The sequence below is a fragment of the Pinus tabuliformis genome, chromosome 1_1 (genome assembly GCF_031772625.1).
Source record: "Pinus tabuliformis cultivar Carrire ecotype Pingquan chromosome 1_1, CPIR1, whole genome shotgun sequence".
In the NCBI taxonomy this organism is placed as follows: Eukaryota; Viridiplantae; Streptophyta; class Pinopsida; order Pinales; family Pinaceae; genus Pinus; species Pinus tabuliformis.
The window spans coordinates 724,827,004-724,844,255 of NC_142297.1; the positions used below are offsets into that span (position 1 = coordinate 724,827,004).

Here is a 17,252-nt window from a genome sequence, read left to right on the forward strand (position 1 = left end):
TTGACAATAGAGAAACCAATACCACAAAAATTAAAATTTTACACTTAACATAAATACGACACCAAGGAACTTTAAATTTAGAATTTAATTATCCCTTAGGTAATTTTTTTAATGTGCTAAGATTATGAAGCAAAGTTAATGTGGCAATAATTTTTTTTAATGTGACCAAGAATAAAAATCAAAAGAACTTAATTAAATTTAAAAAATTTAATGGGCCATAGGCCACACACACACACACACACACACACACATATATATACATATTGAATGTGAAATCTTAAGTTCTTCTTTTGATTTATTTCATTAGCAATCGAAGTCAACCAAAAAAAATGAAAATTTTTAATTTTTTTGTTTTTTAGTGTTTTTTTTTTTTAATTTTAATTGAAATAAAAAAAAATCATAAAAATAAAATCAAAATGTGAAACAAAGCAAAAAAAAAAAAAAAATTAAATCAAAGTAAAACAAATTCAAAAGTAAAAAATAAAAATAAATAAATCTAATTAAGTAAATCCTAACCTAAACTAACATAAACAAATGAAATCAAAGATGAAACCTAACCCAAACTAAATTTAAAAAATAAATGAGATAGAAATAAACAAAAAGAAAAGATAAAAAATAAAACCTAACTCATAACATACAAAAGGAAATAAATAAAAAGAACGAAATCATTTTTTTTATGAGTGCAGGTCTGGCTTGGATGACGACAGAAGAGAGGAGCTCGACGAAGGAGCAAGGGAGAATGGAATCCACAGTGGGCTTGGATACGCAGGTCTTGGAGTTGCACCGAGCAAGGGACAACAATGAAGGGAGAGATGGCAAGTCAAGGAGCCACGAGGAAGAGAATTCATCAGAGAAGGGAGCTGGAAGCACACAGGAAAGGGACGCGGGAGAGCAGGAAGGAGGAATGAAATGCATGGTAGGGAGATGTAGGTTGATTCGTGGGAGGAGATGTAAGGGAGCAGTGAAAGGGCTAAGAAAGAGGGAGCTCGGGCAGCTAGCGAAGGGAAACTCAGGCTTGAATGCAGGGGTTGGATGAGTGTCAATGGCAGTGGAAATTCAGGGGAAGGAGCTGCCAAGCGCAACAAAAAACGCATAGATAAAAAATCAAAATTTGTAGCAGAAGATGATGGAAGTGGTGTGTGTAAGTCGAAGAGGCAGTGAGCTAAGTGAGCTTGAAAAAACGCAGTAGATAAAACGCAGTAGATAGAAGGTCTGCAATTTTGGCAGCAAAGGAGGAAAGAGAGTTTCCAAACCCATCCCTTTTTTTTTATATGTGCCGAAGAAAAACCCTTGGAGAAATATGTTGACAAACCCCAAAATCTAGATCTTACTCTCCAGGGCCTAGATCTAGACTCCACACAAATTTCTCCTTAGATATGATTCTAAAATTTTAATCGCACTTGAGAATAGAGAAATCAATACCACAAAATTTAAAATTTTACACTTAACACAAATAGGATACCAAGGAACTTTAGATTTATAATCTAAACATCCCTTAGGTAATTTTTTTAATGTTTAAGCTTATGAAGCAAAGTTAATGTGGCAATAATTTTTCTTAATGTGGCCAAAATAAAAATCAAAAGAATTTAATTAAATTTAAATTTTTAATGGGTCGTAGGCCACATAATTTTTTTTTTTTTTTTTAATGTGAAAGCTTAAGTTATGCTTTTGATTTATTTTGTTAGCAATAAAAGTCACAAAAAAAAATTGAATTTTTTAATTTTTTAGATTTTCAATGTTTTTTAAATATTTTTTAAAATTTTAAATGAAATCAAAATCAAAATGTGAAACAAAGCCAAAAAGAAAAAGAAAAAGAAAAAGAAAATGAAACTAAACCAAATTGAAAAGTAAAAAACAAAGAAAATAAATATTTATTTAAGTGAATCTCAAACTAAACTAACATAAACAAATGAAATTGAAGATGAAACCTAACCCAATCTAAAGTTTAAAAAAAAAATGAGATGGAAATAAACAAAAATAAAAAATAAAACTTAACTCATAACAAACAAAAGGAAAAAAAACGAAATCGAATTATTTTTTATGAGTGCAGGGTTGGCTTGGACAGTGGCGGAAGGGAGGAGCTCGACGAAGGAACAAGGGAGAATGGAATTCGTAGTAGGCTTAGATACGCGGGTCTTGGAGTTGCAGTGAGCAAGGGACAACAACGAAGGGAGGGATGGCAGGTCAAGGAGCCATGAGGAAGAGAATTCGCAGGAGAAGGGAGTTGGCCGAACGCAAGAAAGGGATGTAGGAGAGCAGGGAGAAGGAATGAAATGCATGATAGAAAGATGTAGGTTGATCCGCGGGAGAAGATGTGACAGAGAATCGAAAGAGCTAAGAAAGACGGAGCTCGGGCAACCAGCGAAGGGAAACTCATGTTTGAATGCAGGGGCTGGATGAAGGTCAATGGAAACGAAGTTTTCAGGGGAATGAGGTTCCACAACACAACAAAAAATGCAGAAAAATAATAATAATAATAATAAATAAATAAATAAAATAAAAATTTGCAGTAGAAGATGTTGGAAGTGGTGTGTGTAAGTCGAAGATGCAGTGAGCCAAGTGAGCTGGAAAAAACGCAACAGACAGAAGGGTTGTGATTTTGGCAGCAAAGGAGGAAAGAGGGTTTCAAAACCCCTCCCTTAATTTTAATTTTAATTTTTCAAAAATTTTAAATGTGCCGAAGAAAAACCCTTGGAGAAATATGCTAACAAACTCAAGATATCCATTTCTTGCCCTCCAGGGCCTCGATATGGAATCTACACAAATTTTCTCCTCAGATCTGCAATTACACAATGAAAAGAAAATGCCCAAATGTTATATACAATGATGAAATTAAAAAACCCAGTTAAATTACAATAATTACAAACTAAAGGCTCTAAGTAGCCATATCTATCATTATGATACACATAAATTAAAAGATTTATTTTTTTTTTAATTTTAAGGGAAGTGCTAACTCAAAACTCTTCGTGCATCACCAATAAAAATTTTATAATAACACTGGAACTAATTTTGTTGGGCTTTTCAAGAAATACGAATCGAGAGTTGGCGGGTCCAACTAAAAACTTCCCCTAACGCCCTAGGATCTAAAATCAAGATTTCCCTACAAAACTAAATCCAACCATAAAAAATAGAGCGAGAAAATAATAATAAAATTTAGGAAAATAGAGATACTTGTTATTATATTCAAAATTTAAATTATTATTCAACCCTAGCGACTGAGCAACATACCTGTACTCAAATTACTCTTCAGAAGCTATCATCGATGGCTTTAGAAAAAATTATGCATGAAAACAACACATCTTACACTATTCTCATGAAAAGTAACACCAGCGAAATTTAACCCCAAAGTCTTTCTTTGTTATCCCAAAAAAATATTACACCAGAGCATTGTGCTAAGCACACAACTCAAAGATTGGATAGATCATCTGACAAATGACTTCCTATTTAAAATAAATCCTCCAACGGCTAGTTCGAGTGATCCTCATCAAATTAATCTCGACTGTTGATGAATATTAAAATTTATTTTAATCTCATCCGTTGAAATGTTTAAATATTTGGGAAAATTCAAAAATTTTAATTAAATGCATTTTAATTAACTCAAAAATATTTTTTTTTGAGTTAATTCCCCAAAAATTTGACTTTGACTTAACCCCTGGGGAACAAGGGTTTAAAATTTAGCAAAATAATTAATTTACCTTAGTCTCAAGACTTTTTAAAATGGAGTAGTCTAACAAGGCGAAGGAATTGTCTGGTTTCCGTCACCACCCGAAAAAACGTTCGGCTTCGACTGCCAGCAATTCCTCCGCCACCCTCCGCGAGCTCTGCCTAGCTCCGCCACCCTTCGCATTAAAGTCAATGTCCGACAGGAATTCCGATTTCCATCGCCGCCTTGCTGCCGGGGAGTTAATGCACCTTCCAATTCAAATTCAGAAATAACCGCGGGCTTGCTGGAACATCTCAAATTCTTCCCTCTAACCAGTCCAAACGTTTTCCCTCTCCATCTCAAAAATTCAATTACACGCGAATATTTTGGGCCCTGGTTTTGTCTAAACAATGATGATTGTGGCCTCGCTGGAGAGGAGATCCTAGAAGCAGAAGCCTTTGGTGAGTGAAACCAGTCCCTTGCTGCCCGAGAAGCACCAGGATGGTGAAGATGGTGTGCATGAAGGATTCAATGGCACCTCCTTCTCTGGCGCGGTGTTCAATCTGTCCACTACGGTGGTGGGAGCGGGGATAATGGCTCTGCTTGCTACTATGAAGGTCTTGGTATTGATCCTCGGCAGTCTCCTCATTATCTTCGTTTGCTTCTTGACGGATGCTTCAATTGACATTCTCTTAAGGTTTAGCAGAGCCGGGGCAGTAGCTTCCTATGGCGGCGTCATGGGAGACGCCTTTGGGAAAATTGGGAAGATGATGTTGCAGATCTGTGTGATTATTAACAATTTGGGCATTCTTATTGTTTATATGATAATCATAGGTATTTACCTCCCCTAATTCAAGGAATTATGTTGGTTTTTTTTTTTTATATGACTTCTTTTACCATTTAATTTGAATGTCTTTGGCTAATTAGCAGCTAGTAGGAATCCGGGTATCTATTAGGTTAAGGTTGTCTATTATGCACGCGACCCCAATCGGTATTTCTTGGGCTGGCACACATTCATAAGCAATGGAATTGCATTTGGTTATCTAAAACCTGGTGGGACTTTATTAGCTTTTTGCCTTCACCAGTGTTATATTAGCTGCTTGTTTTCACTGACCTTGCAAGCCATCATTGGCCATTTATGTCTGTTCTCATTTGGGAAAACTGGATTTTGTGCTCAAGTAAATTAGAGTTTTTGGGGAATGTTCCATACTGCCAAAATGTTCTAGTTGATATCCTAAACTGTATTCTGATATTGGATTTTGTGTATGTGAGAGAATTATGTCATTACAGGGTGTTGGGAAACCTTCATTTAAGACTTTAGGAGGCAAAGAGAAATGTATTCTAGTCGAGCTGCTGGGATTTAGGCCTTCATGTTCATGTTTTGAAGAATCCCATCCCCAAACTGCTTCCTCTCTATGTAAAATTGTTTGGGTTATATTGTGATTCTATGGGATTGATGCCAACCTCGCAGGCAATGCCCATCCCTAGTGAGTATAGAGGTATTTTTGGGTGGCATGATTGGAGGAACAATACTGCAGACTCTAATTCTTATGTTTATCACGTATAAGACTAACTGGGACAGAGAGGTATTTACCTATAATTCTAAATCTACTCTTTACTAGCATTATTCTCGAGCTTCGTAATTTAGTATATTTCTGGTTTTACCCATCAATTGCAGGCTTCACAAGCTGAAGATAGGATTAAACTTTGGGGAGGTTCAGTAGATTCAATCAAAGACAATTTAAGGAAGGTAGATAAAGCAAACCCTTTATAATTTACTATGTGATATCTTGTATTATACAGAGATGTTTATTGTTCAAAAGATTAATCCTCTCATGTTATATAGAGATGTTTATTCACATGATTAATCTTGTGGCAGGACACTGAAAGAGATGACAGAGAGCAGTTATCTTTTGAAGTATGCAATGAGGATTGCTACACTATTACTCTGAAGTGATGCATGTACTCTAATGCATCCACATCACCAGTTTCGACAGATAATAGGGATTTTTAAGTGTATTTGAAGAGGACAGTGACTTCATGGTGAATTTGATTATTGTGTCTTCTTCCATAATCAAGGACAAGGAAAGTCATTTTTTCAAGCTGCATACAATTGTCTAGAAAATTTTTTAATTCCCTCATTCGTTGTTTTCTTGGAATCACCCTGTTCTTTTATTGCAGGCTTTGACTTTTACAAATGTTGATTAATGGTATTCTATTTTCCATAACATCATGTGACTATCAGGTGATGTTGAAAAATATACAATCTTCTACCACATTCAAGGGCAGGGAGAGTCATTTTGTCAAGCTGCACTGACTTGTCTAGACAATTGTTTAATTCCCTCATTCATTATTTTCATGGAACCACCCTGTTCTTTTATTGCAGACTGACTTTTACAAATGTTGATTAATGGTTTTCTATTTTCGCTAGCATTACATGACTATCAAGTGATGTTGAAAAATATACAAATAGAAGGAAAACTTCACCATGTTTATGTGAATTTAAAGCACAGGACATATTTAAATGTGAAAATTATTTTTGTTTGTTTGTGGGGTTTAATCTTTATCAGGTTCTAGGTTTAAATTTCTTGGTGAAGGGTTGAGGATTGAAACTCTCCTATGGAACATCCAGACTCGATCAAACATTAGATACTTTTAATGACAACATCACACAATTGAATAGATTATTCTTCCATCCAACATAAAGTTGAACCTGACATGAAACTAGCCCAACCTAAACTCAACCTTCAACTTATAAAAATATAAATAACAAAATTCAGATAGCTAAGAAGAAAAGGACTACTATAGAGTGTATAAATAAAAAGGTATTAAAACTCTATAAATTCTATTCAAATAGCGTCTACATTCTAACTTCAAATAGCAAAGTAGCATAATTAATTTGTTCACTTACCTTAGTATCGTTTCTTGCCTCTTGGTTGATTCTTCAGCTTTTACATTGTGTGGGGGCACATTCGTTGATGTTGTTCACCACATCTACTCTCCTTTCTACTTGACTTGAACCTATGTCTGATGACATCTTTCTCTACTTGCGTTTTATCTTCTTGAAACATCTTAGTTATCTTGTTTTTCCCCTAAGGCTTGAATTTTTAGACATATCTTTTCCAAACGAATCCAATCTCATGTTTCTTCCCAAATTGTTGGACAAATCTTCTCTGGATATAATCAATGTCATGTTTTTTTCTGCTAAATTTTATTCTAATATCGTCTTTGAGCCTTCCAATTTCATGTTCTTGATTAATGGAAACATATTTGGCAAATGATTTCATGGGTTTGCTTTTATCTCTCTAAATCTTGTGAATAGTCATATGCTTGCCTGAAAGAATAAGGCATGCATATCTACATATTAACCAATTTAGACTTTCAAACTTAAAAACTGTGGATGGCTAATAAGATCCAGTGTGATCACAATGCTTTGAATCTAATCAAATTTCCCTACAGACACGCCACCTCTTCAATCTTAAATAAGTGCCGAACATATCTTCTTTAGACAAATCCGATGTCATGTTTCTTCCTAGATTGCCTTACAGATTTTTTCTAGACAATCCAATGTCATGTTTCTTCATATTTCTTACCACACACAACGCACCTCTATATATTTAAATAGATTCAGTGGGTAGTTATAAGTCAAGGAAAAGTGTGTTGAGCTCAGGATAAATAGTATTCAAACTGCCCTATTTTCCTGAGTAAATTTGGCCTTAAATCTAGTTTGAATTATGACGGAAGTTAGAGTTTTGTTTATTGGAGGTGAACTTTGTCTGTGGAATTTATTTTTGGAGTTTTCGCTGATTATCTCTTTTCAAATAAACAATAAAAAAGAGTGGAACTTTTGACTCGTGGAAAAACAAAACTCACCAAAAATGAGGGGATATGAGTGCTGGATATCAAACATGGATCTCAATATAATTTCATTGCATCAACCTGGTTGTTAAGTTACCAATGATGTGATTCTGTACACGTTTCTCGTTTATTGGTAAATAATACATTTTTCCACCAACCTCTTTTTTTTGTCAATGAAACCATAATGTTTCTTGGAGAAATAATCTCTATTACTTACCTGAGATAAAAAAAATTAAACCCAGATTTTGCCACTGTAACAAAGTAAGTCATTTTCCCTTAATGTTATTGTATTCTCTAATCATCATTTGTTTTTGGTTTAATTTCTTTTCAGGGTGTTGCATTTGCCAACTATGTTCGTTTGTTGAGAGGATTAGAAATACATCATATTTTTTATCAGAGTATTGATTTAGACTTGTTTCTTTATTAAATTTTATTTATTTCTAAGCTAATTGGATCACTCACTAGTTTTTTTTTAATGAAGTTCAGATTTGCTTCCTTTGGAGTATACCTTCCCACCTAGATCTAGATTGACACTTTCTCTCCTCAGTCTCCCTATTTCAATTTTGAATTGATTTGGAACCTTTGTTTCAATAAAAAGACTTCATCAGATCTAATCCATGGATCTTGGCATTCCCACTAAGATTTCACTGAATTTCTTTCAAGTCAGTTAGTTTTGTGTTAGTTCTATTTTTTTTATATTCATTTGTCTCTTACCTCACAACTTTTTTAGCTTTGTTATTCTCTTACATTACCATCTTGCTTGAACCCAACATCCACTTTTCTCTACGATTTAGCCTATTACTGGCCACATTACACCTCTATCACTACTCATGCAGATCAAGATCTTTTGCTGTTCACGGTATCTAAAATTATAGGTCATGCAGGAATTCGGATTGGGTAAGTAATGTTGATTCTTTTACAATTATATGCAATTTGTTGTGCTACCTCTTCTTTATCACTTGTAACTTGAATGTTGGAAGACCTTGTACTCTGTTTCTCTGGGTCTGTATGTGTATGCTTGTTTTTGTGTGCATGTGTGTGCTCAATGGCTTGGATTTTGATTGGTACTTATGCACGTCATGTAAGGTATGTATATTTCAAATGGGTCTATCTGTCCGTTGAAGTAGAGACATCAATGAATGGTGGAACTGAGTTGATGTCTCTACTTTAAATGGTTGAAATGAAAATACTTGGCAAAATGGACTAATTAGTAATTACTCTTACTCTGGTCTTCTGTATCAATGCAGCTTTTGCATGGCTAAAATGTAAAGGAAAGGAGGATGAAGATTGTGAGAAGTTATTGAAGAGAAATGGAATCATCACACGCATTGGGATGCATTTTGGTGCACCTCAAACTTATGTGAGGTTGAGTATTATTGACAGAAACCAGACCTTCAATCTTCTGCTTGACAGGCTCTCAACTATTCATGGATGATTAGTTGAATCGCTCAATCATTGAATTTATCTTTTGATATGAAAAAACAGACTGTAGATCACATCATCGTAAGCAAGTTCAATTGCCCAGTTTCAAGGACGGAGAAGTGCTCATAAATACATGTCATTATGTTATAAACCCATTAGCGAAGAAATTGGGTGGGAGATAAATATGCAATGAGAAATATTCCACACCAGCTTTGGCACAGAGAATTTGTGGGCATCTATTAATACATATGTAGTCCTTAATAGAATGTTCTTGGTTAAATAAATATTACTAATAAGATTTTCTAGTTTAAAAAAAACAAACAATTTTTATGATAGACAGACAAACTTGGTTTTATTTCTCAAATTGAGAGAACAAATCATTTGCATCCAAAAAAATGAAAGCGACACATTTTTTTGGAAATTTGTGCACACTACTAGTACTGATTATCACAGTATGGTTTGTAGAACACAACTTTGGCAAACCACAATATATCATCTTATATTGATGTCGATGCGAGATCAACTATATTCCTTTTCAATGTTTACAATTACAAATATAGTAGTATCTTTAACTAGAAGGCCGAGTGACCATGGCAGGATGATGCAAGGCTTTACAAAATTTTATCCACTCTTCACAATTCTACAAGCAAATTCCCAAATCAATGTTCTTTTCTCGGTTCTGTTATAAATAATCTTTATATGTATGTGCACCACCTGCTCCTCATAAAAAATCTTTGTCAAGATCGTGGAGGGCCTTATTCCTTTTTTTTGAACAAAGAACTAATGTCACTCACTATAGCAATTGAACTTGAAACTACTGCCAGAAAAATCATGAACAATGCGATAAATATGTCCTTCCTAGTTGAGATTCCATGGGTGTCTCTGCAATTAAAAAATAATTGAGGTTAGAAGTTACATACAAGCAAGGTGAAAGACGAAACCAGAAATGAAAAACAACTTTTTCTCTACCTGAGAGCAATGGAAGCTGGGAAGATGAACCCGATACAAACTGTTGTTGTGGCCCATGTGAATTGAAATGCATCCCAAATACTTGGTATGAATGATGCCCCATGGAAAACGATTCCAATTAACCAAGCAGTGATCAAAATGAACCTCTTATTATCCAAAACAAGATGCTTATTCGCTGGAAAGACAAGCCCATCAAGATTAAGTCTCAGGGAAAAAAAAATGAGAGGAAAGACCAACATCAAATGTACAACATAGGTCACATGAACAATGTCATTCAGCACAACACTGTAGGGAACTCCCAAGTTGGTGTCAAAATTGGCCAGGACATCATCCATGGTCTGGTCTCCAATAGAAGAAAGCCAAGAAAGCTTGTACTTATGTATACAATTGAGCACAATTCCAATGATGTGCGAACAATGGGCTGCATTTCTGAAGGGTCCTCAATTTCATTGTATATGGAATGAACTGCATGGCGCAAAGACATCACAATTCATTATAACAAAATTTTAAATGCAAATTTAGCTAATGAACTCTATGATACTACGTTGCAGGACCAGAGATGGAGGAAAATAATCCATACCATTGTAATGACAGAAGTAAGCAGTCACAATAACTGGTACCATTCATCACAACACTGTAGGGAACTCCCAAGTTGGTGTCAAAATTGGCTAGGACATCATCCATGGTCTAGTCTCCAATAGAAGAAAGCCAAAAAAGCTTGTACTTATGTATACAATTGAGCATAATGAAAATGATGTGTGAACAATGGGATGCATTTCTGAAGGGTCCTCAAGTTCATTATATATGGAATGAACTGCATGGTGCAAAGACATCACAATTCATTATAACAAAATTTTAAACGCAAATTTAGCTAATGAAATCTAAGATACTACACTGCAAGACCAGAGATGGAGGAAAATAATCCATACCATTGTAATGACAGATGTAAGTAATCACAATAATTAGTACCATTAAGCACAGAACTCTAGGGAACTCCCAAGTTGGTGTCAAAATTGGCCAGGACATCATCCATGGTCTGGTCTCCAATAGAAGAAAGCCAAAAAATCTTGTACTTATGTATACAATTGAGCACGATGCCAATGATGTGCAAACAATGGGCTACATTTCTAAAGGGTCCTCAAGTTCATTGTATATGGAATGAACGACATGGCACAAAGACATCACAATTCATTATAACAAAATTTTAAATGCAAATTTAGCTAATGAACTCTAAGATACTACACTGCAGGACTAGAGATGGAGGAAAATAATCCATACCATTGTAATGACAGATGTAAGCAGTCACAATAACTGGTACCACAGTGAAAAGCTTCAAGAACGAAGTAAAATCTACAATATCTGGTAACAATCTTGGTTCTTTGACGGTGCCACTGAACAACTTTACAATCGCAATACCAGCTGTAATCACAACAAATACAACAGCAAGTGCAACTGATAATGCAGAAGTGAATTTCAAAGAATTTGCAAATTCATGGAAATGAACACATCAATATAGGCATCAATATTTGAACATCACAACTAATAAGGAATAACCCATGATCCACATCCTTGAATGTATATGCCATATGCCATTTCTAACAGGGCAACATGAAAATTCAGACAAATCGTTAAGCAGATGCCATCAATATGTGACATTCCCAAGATATGTTGAATCCCCTCATATAATTACAACAGTTTCTAGACATTTAAATCCCTGATAGCTGTCAAAAGGCCCAAATGAAATATGATATATCTGAAAATTAGTGCTTAAAAATGCTTATTAGGATGAGAAAAGCAGACTTAGCCACTCTCTTGAAAGACACCAACGGAGCCAAAATAAGGACTATGGTGAGAACTAGGATCGGAACACGTCCATTCCACCAATGAAATCCAAACCATTCTTCAAGTATACCAGCATGATGCATGGCATTTGATGATGTTCTAGATAGCACATCGCCTGCCCAAATCAAGGAAACACCTCCATTAGACATAGAGATTTCTAATTCAAAGCCATATATAAGATAGGAATCATGCCCAAAGTAATATAAAAGTGGCACCAGATAATTGACCATTCAAACAAAAATGAAAGGAATCTAAGAAAAAATAGACACTAATAAAGAATGTCAAGTCATGTATGCTTCATAGAACACTTCAACTTTGTTAAACAAAAACAAGTTGTTAGTGTTTCAGTTTGCTAAAATACTCACAATGCAAAAATTGGGTTGAAGTTTCAATTCAAGCAGTACTTTTAAAATAATCTAGTTGTAACATACATGCTTAAATATTCCCACGCGATATACTATTTATCCTTGGATATTACCCTCAAAACTGGGCTAATTCAGCCTGCGACCTAAAATGCATAACCTACAATGATTAGACTGAATTACTTTTCAATTCATATTATCTTGATTCCTTTCTAAAAGAAGCCTGTAAAAAAAATATCATTGGACTGCTTCTAAATCGATGATTGAAAATAGTTAAACGCTTCATAAGGTACGAGGGTCTCCCTCAATCTCCAACATATTAAACACGATGCAATTATGATCTAAAGTCAGATGAACAGAAACACACTCAAGTTCAAACAATGGATTCAATGATTAAAAGCAAGGGACTATCACATATTTACCAAGATTCAACTTGGGAAATATCACTGAATAAAGGCAGTGATAAACTGGTAATTCACCTTATGTTGCATCCCTTTCCATAATCTTCCAACAAATTGGTCTCCTCAGACAGAAAATACTGATTATGATCGGTTATTCTAACAACAAAGGGAGTGAGATTTTTTCAAAACCCATCAGAAGTAGGGAACAAATAACAGAGGAGAAATAAATAATTTGTTCCGAGTACATGATCCTGTAAACAAATAAAAAGACTTTTTCAACTCACAAGGACTGAAAGATGACTCAATTTCAGAACTTTATCCAGATCTTTAGCATTCAAAATGCAACCAAACAAAAAGCACCTTAGTTTTTGACATTTGTACTTGATACCTTGAACATCACTAAAAAATTATCTCCTACTCTGCCAATTTTTAGCCTTTATGTGGGTATCCAAATTCCGTGGTAAGATTGCTTCCTGGAAAGGAAGTTGATCATTTTTGCAGATATTACTGTCAGGCTCTGTCTTCGCAAAACATTACGGTCTCTCGCGATATTTTAACCCCAGGGTCCTCTGATGCATTGAAAAGATCTTGACTAATTAACATAGGTGTCAAGGGGGTAACATCCAGGTTGAAATGTTGTTCTGAGAAATCAGAGGATTAGGACTTTGCCTATGACCTAGCCGTTGGCAGTACTGTTCTATTATGGGATGGCGAATAACAGGACCCAAAAATACCTCTATACTCACTAGGGATGGGCATTGCCTGCGAGGTCGACATTAATCCCATAGAAACACAATATAACCCAAACAATTTTACATAGAGAGGAAGCAGTTTGGGGATGGGATTCTTCTAAACATGAATAGGAAGGCCTAAATCCCAGAAACTCGACTAGAATACATTTCTCTTTGCCTCCTAAAGTCGTAAATGAAGGTTTCCCAACACCCTATAATGACATAATTCTCTCACATACAAAAAATCCAGTATCAAAATTCAGTTTAGGATATCAACTAGAACATTTTGGCAGTACGGAACATTCCCCAAAAAACTCTAATTTACTTGAGCATAAAATCCAGTTTGCCCAAATGAGAACAGACATAAATGGCCAAAATGGCTTGCAAGGTCAGTGAAAACAGGCAGCTAATATAACACTGGTGAAGGCCAGAAGCTAATAAAGTCCCACCAGGTTTTAGATAACCAAATGCCATTCCATTGCTTATGAATGTGTGCCAGCCCAAGCAATACCGATTGGGGTCGCGTGCACAATAGACAACCTTAACATAATAGATACCCGGATTCCTACTAGCTGCTAATTAGCCAAAGACATTCAAATTAAATGGTAATAATGGCTATAGATAATGTTAAATGCCGACGCGTTAACCATATCCTGATAAAAAGAAGTCATATCGAAAAAAACCAACATAATTCCTTGAATTAGGGGAGGTAAATACCTATGATTATCATATAAACAATAAGAATGCCCAAATTGTTAATAATCACACAGATCTGCAACAACATCTTCCCAATTTTCCCAAAGGCGTCTCCCATGATGCCGCCATAGGAAGCCGCTGCCCCGGCTCTGCTAAACCTTAAGAGAATGTCAATTGAAGCATCCGTCAAGAAGCAAACGAAGATAATGAGGAGACTGCCGAGGATCAATCCCAAGACCTTCATAGTAGCAGGCAGAGCCATTATCCCCGCTCCCACCACCGTAGTGGACAGATTGAACACCGCGCCAGAGAAGGAGGCGCCATTGAATCCTTCATGCACACCATCTTCGCCATCCTGGTGCTTCTCGGGCAGCAGGGGACTGGTTTCACTCACCAAAGGCTTCTGCTTCCGGGATCTCCTCTCCGGCGAGGCCACAATCGTCATTGTTTAGACAAAACCAGGGCCCAAAATATTCGCGTGTAATCGAATTTTTGAGATGGAGAGGGCAAACGTCTGGACTGGTTAGAGGGAAGAATTTGAGATGTTCTAGCAAGCCCACAGTTATTTCTGAATTTGAATTGGAAGGTGCATTAACTCCTCAACAGCAAGACGGCGATGGAAATCGGAATTCCTGTAGGACGTTGACTTTAATGTGGAGGGTGGCGGAGCTGGGTGGAGCTTGCAAAGGGAGGGTGGCGGAGGGCAGAGGAATTTCCGATAGCTAGAGCCAGACATTTTTCCGAGCGACAGAAACCGGACAATTCCTTTGCCTTGTTAGACTACTCCTTTTAAAATTTAATTTTTTAGGACCGACGAATTTAGCCTTTGGATAATTTAAATTTACCTAGGACCTAGAATCAATTAAATTTCTGGCTTAGGATTTTAATTAGTTTTGGGCGCTAGACAATTTAAATAATTAACCTATGAGGGGATAAATTATTTTTCCAACCCTCAAGAAACTTTACATCATTATTTTCATATTTTTACATCATAAGGGGGAAAACCCATTTGTAATAGACCCTCATAGACTAACCATTTCTGCTACATAAATATAATCCAGCAGAGCAAGTAATTTGTAATAAAATAACCTAACCAAATAGTTAGGATTATTCCCAAATCACTTTTACATGGACTCGAACTAGAACACTCAAGGGGAAAACTCTGCCAACCATCTGAGAATGGATCAATGAGACAAAAAACCTCCCAGAATGGAGATTTTCATTGGAAAGGTAGGTTTACCTAGGTTGTTACATACATGACATGGTTCTGCTAAGATTATTTAAATCATATACATGCATAATGGGTTTACATTATAACATGATGATTAGGCTGACGATGATAATTGGACGGCACTGAAACATCAATCAGGCACTATCCCTTTTGCGAAAAAAAGGGGGTTTATTGCTATGGGTCATTAACATGTAGTGGTCAATATTTGGCTCTACTTAGGGACACGTTGCTTCACTGGAGGAATGTGAGAATCCAGAACCTACATCCACGCAACACACAACATAACATAAGTAGCGCCCATCCAAAAATAATCATATAATATTAAGCACATGAAAGATATGAGCTCTTCATTTATTAACTATCCTCATAACATGAATAACATAAATCTACCTACAAAATAAAAATACTGAAATAAACGGGTTTGGGTTAGGTATACAATGCAAAGGATTCCCCATGGCATCAGATGCAATCAATGTAGTGCATGCTGAGCATTTTTCTACTTTCAGGAAAATTTGTAGGCTGTGTTTCAGATGTGCCATGTTCAATCGTGCATATGGTAGGACTATTCCCTCTCTAAAAATAAAGCCGTTTGGATCTGTCTTCCACAGCAATTACTTGAAAACCGTGAAACTTATCCAAATTAGTAGAAAGTGAACAACATGTGTTTCATTATCAAAGGCCTGCCCATGTTTAGACTTATCTGGGATAGAAGTTTTAAAAATGATATCCATCTTAGTTTTATCTTCAATTAATTTAGCAGGCACATGCATGGTAGAAGTAGCAACAACTAACTCATCAGCTAAGCAATTTTTCTCTCATGGGATAGCTTCAAGATTGATGGTTTCAAAATATTCCATGGTATCCCACACAACATTTCTATAATTTCTTAATCTTTGATTTTTACATGTAAGTTTATTTTTTATTTGCACGAGAACTAAATCGGAATCACCCTTGATACTCAACAATATGAGTTTCAAAGTTTTTTCCATTTCAATACCCAACAACAAGGCTTCATATTCGACCACATTGCTGGTTGTTTCAAATTTTGATCGATAGCCAAATTTGAAAATATGACCAAGGAGAGATTTCAAGACAATTCCCGCGCCTTTACCATCCCTAGATGATGCACCATCAAAGTACAAATGCCAAACTTTATTTTTAAGTCACCTCCTTTTTTATCAACCTTGATCTCTACGGGAATGATTGAATTAGATAAAATAGCATGATTCCCATGGTCTGGTCGTTCACATATTACCTCATTATGGGGGCTTTTAGGATCTTCGACATGGAATCTCCTTTCATGATCTTTGTTTAATTTAAGAAATCCTTGACCATTAGGGGAAGGAATCGTAGCATATGACCAATTCATTTGTATGCTTCCTCCTAAATCAGAGGCCCATTTTCTAGAAAACAACATACGCCAAGCATCAAGCACATCAACCACAACTATGTCCATGACAATCATGATATCGGGGTACACAAACATATGGACTTGCAAGTCTTTAATTAACTTATTTACTTTGACTTTCTTCGAATCCATGGCACATATGTTGTAGTAAGGCCTAGATATCCTTAAATTAAGTTGTTCCATGACCCTCTTGGTCATCACATAATCAGAAGCACCAGATTCAAGCATGCAATTACATAACCGATAATTATTAAGAAGGAAAGTAATGAGAAAAGGAGAATTCCCTTTGTTTTCAGATTCCATACGTTGCAAATACACGAGATCATTCTGGTAGAAAGCCTCATGAGTTTCCTCTTGAGTTGCATTCACCTGGGTAATGCCAATAACACTTAATAACTTGGCCTTTTGGGAGGGGATCTTCACTATTTCGGTGACAGGAACCAAAACTTTAGAGTTATTAAACCAACCTCCTAAATCAATATTCATACCAGAAGCTGATCTAGGGTTAAAATTTAGAGAATTAACTTGATTTTCATTTTGACTTCTTCTCTGATAAGTTATCCCCTTGTGCTTAGCAATTTCAAGAACTCACTTAGGAGGAGGCTCCTCACCAAAAAGTTTAACCAAGACATCAGTTTCTTGACCAAAATTATTAATGCTATATGAAGATGTGAAAAGTGAGAAGGGTT

The 17,252-nt window shown here is 35.8% G+C and overlaps 1 pseudogene across 1 annotated transcript; it reads right to left on the reverse strand.

Annotated features, from left to right (window-relative positions):
* Positions 1-9,678: 9,678 nt before the first annotated feature.
* LOC149215949 (amino acid transporter AVT6A-like) lies at positions 9,679-14,471 on the reverse strand (annotated as a pseudogene). Its single transcript, XR_016250078.1, has 5 exons — positions 13,946-14,471; positions 11,697-11,849; positions 11,171-11,374; positions 9,893-10,357; positions 9,679-9,805 (listed from the first exon to the last, which is right to left on the reverse strand). The product of XR_016250078.1 is annotated as an amino acid transporter AVT6A-like (transcript).
* Between the last annotated feature and the right edge of the window lie 2,781 nt (positions 14,472-17,252).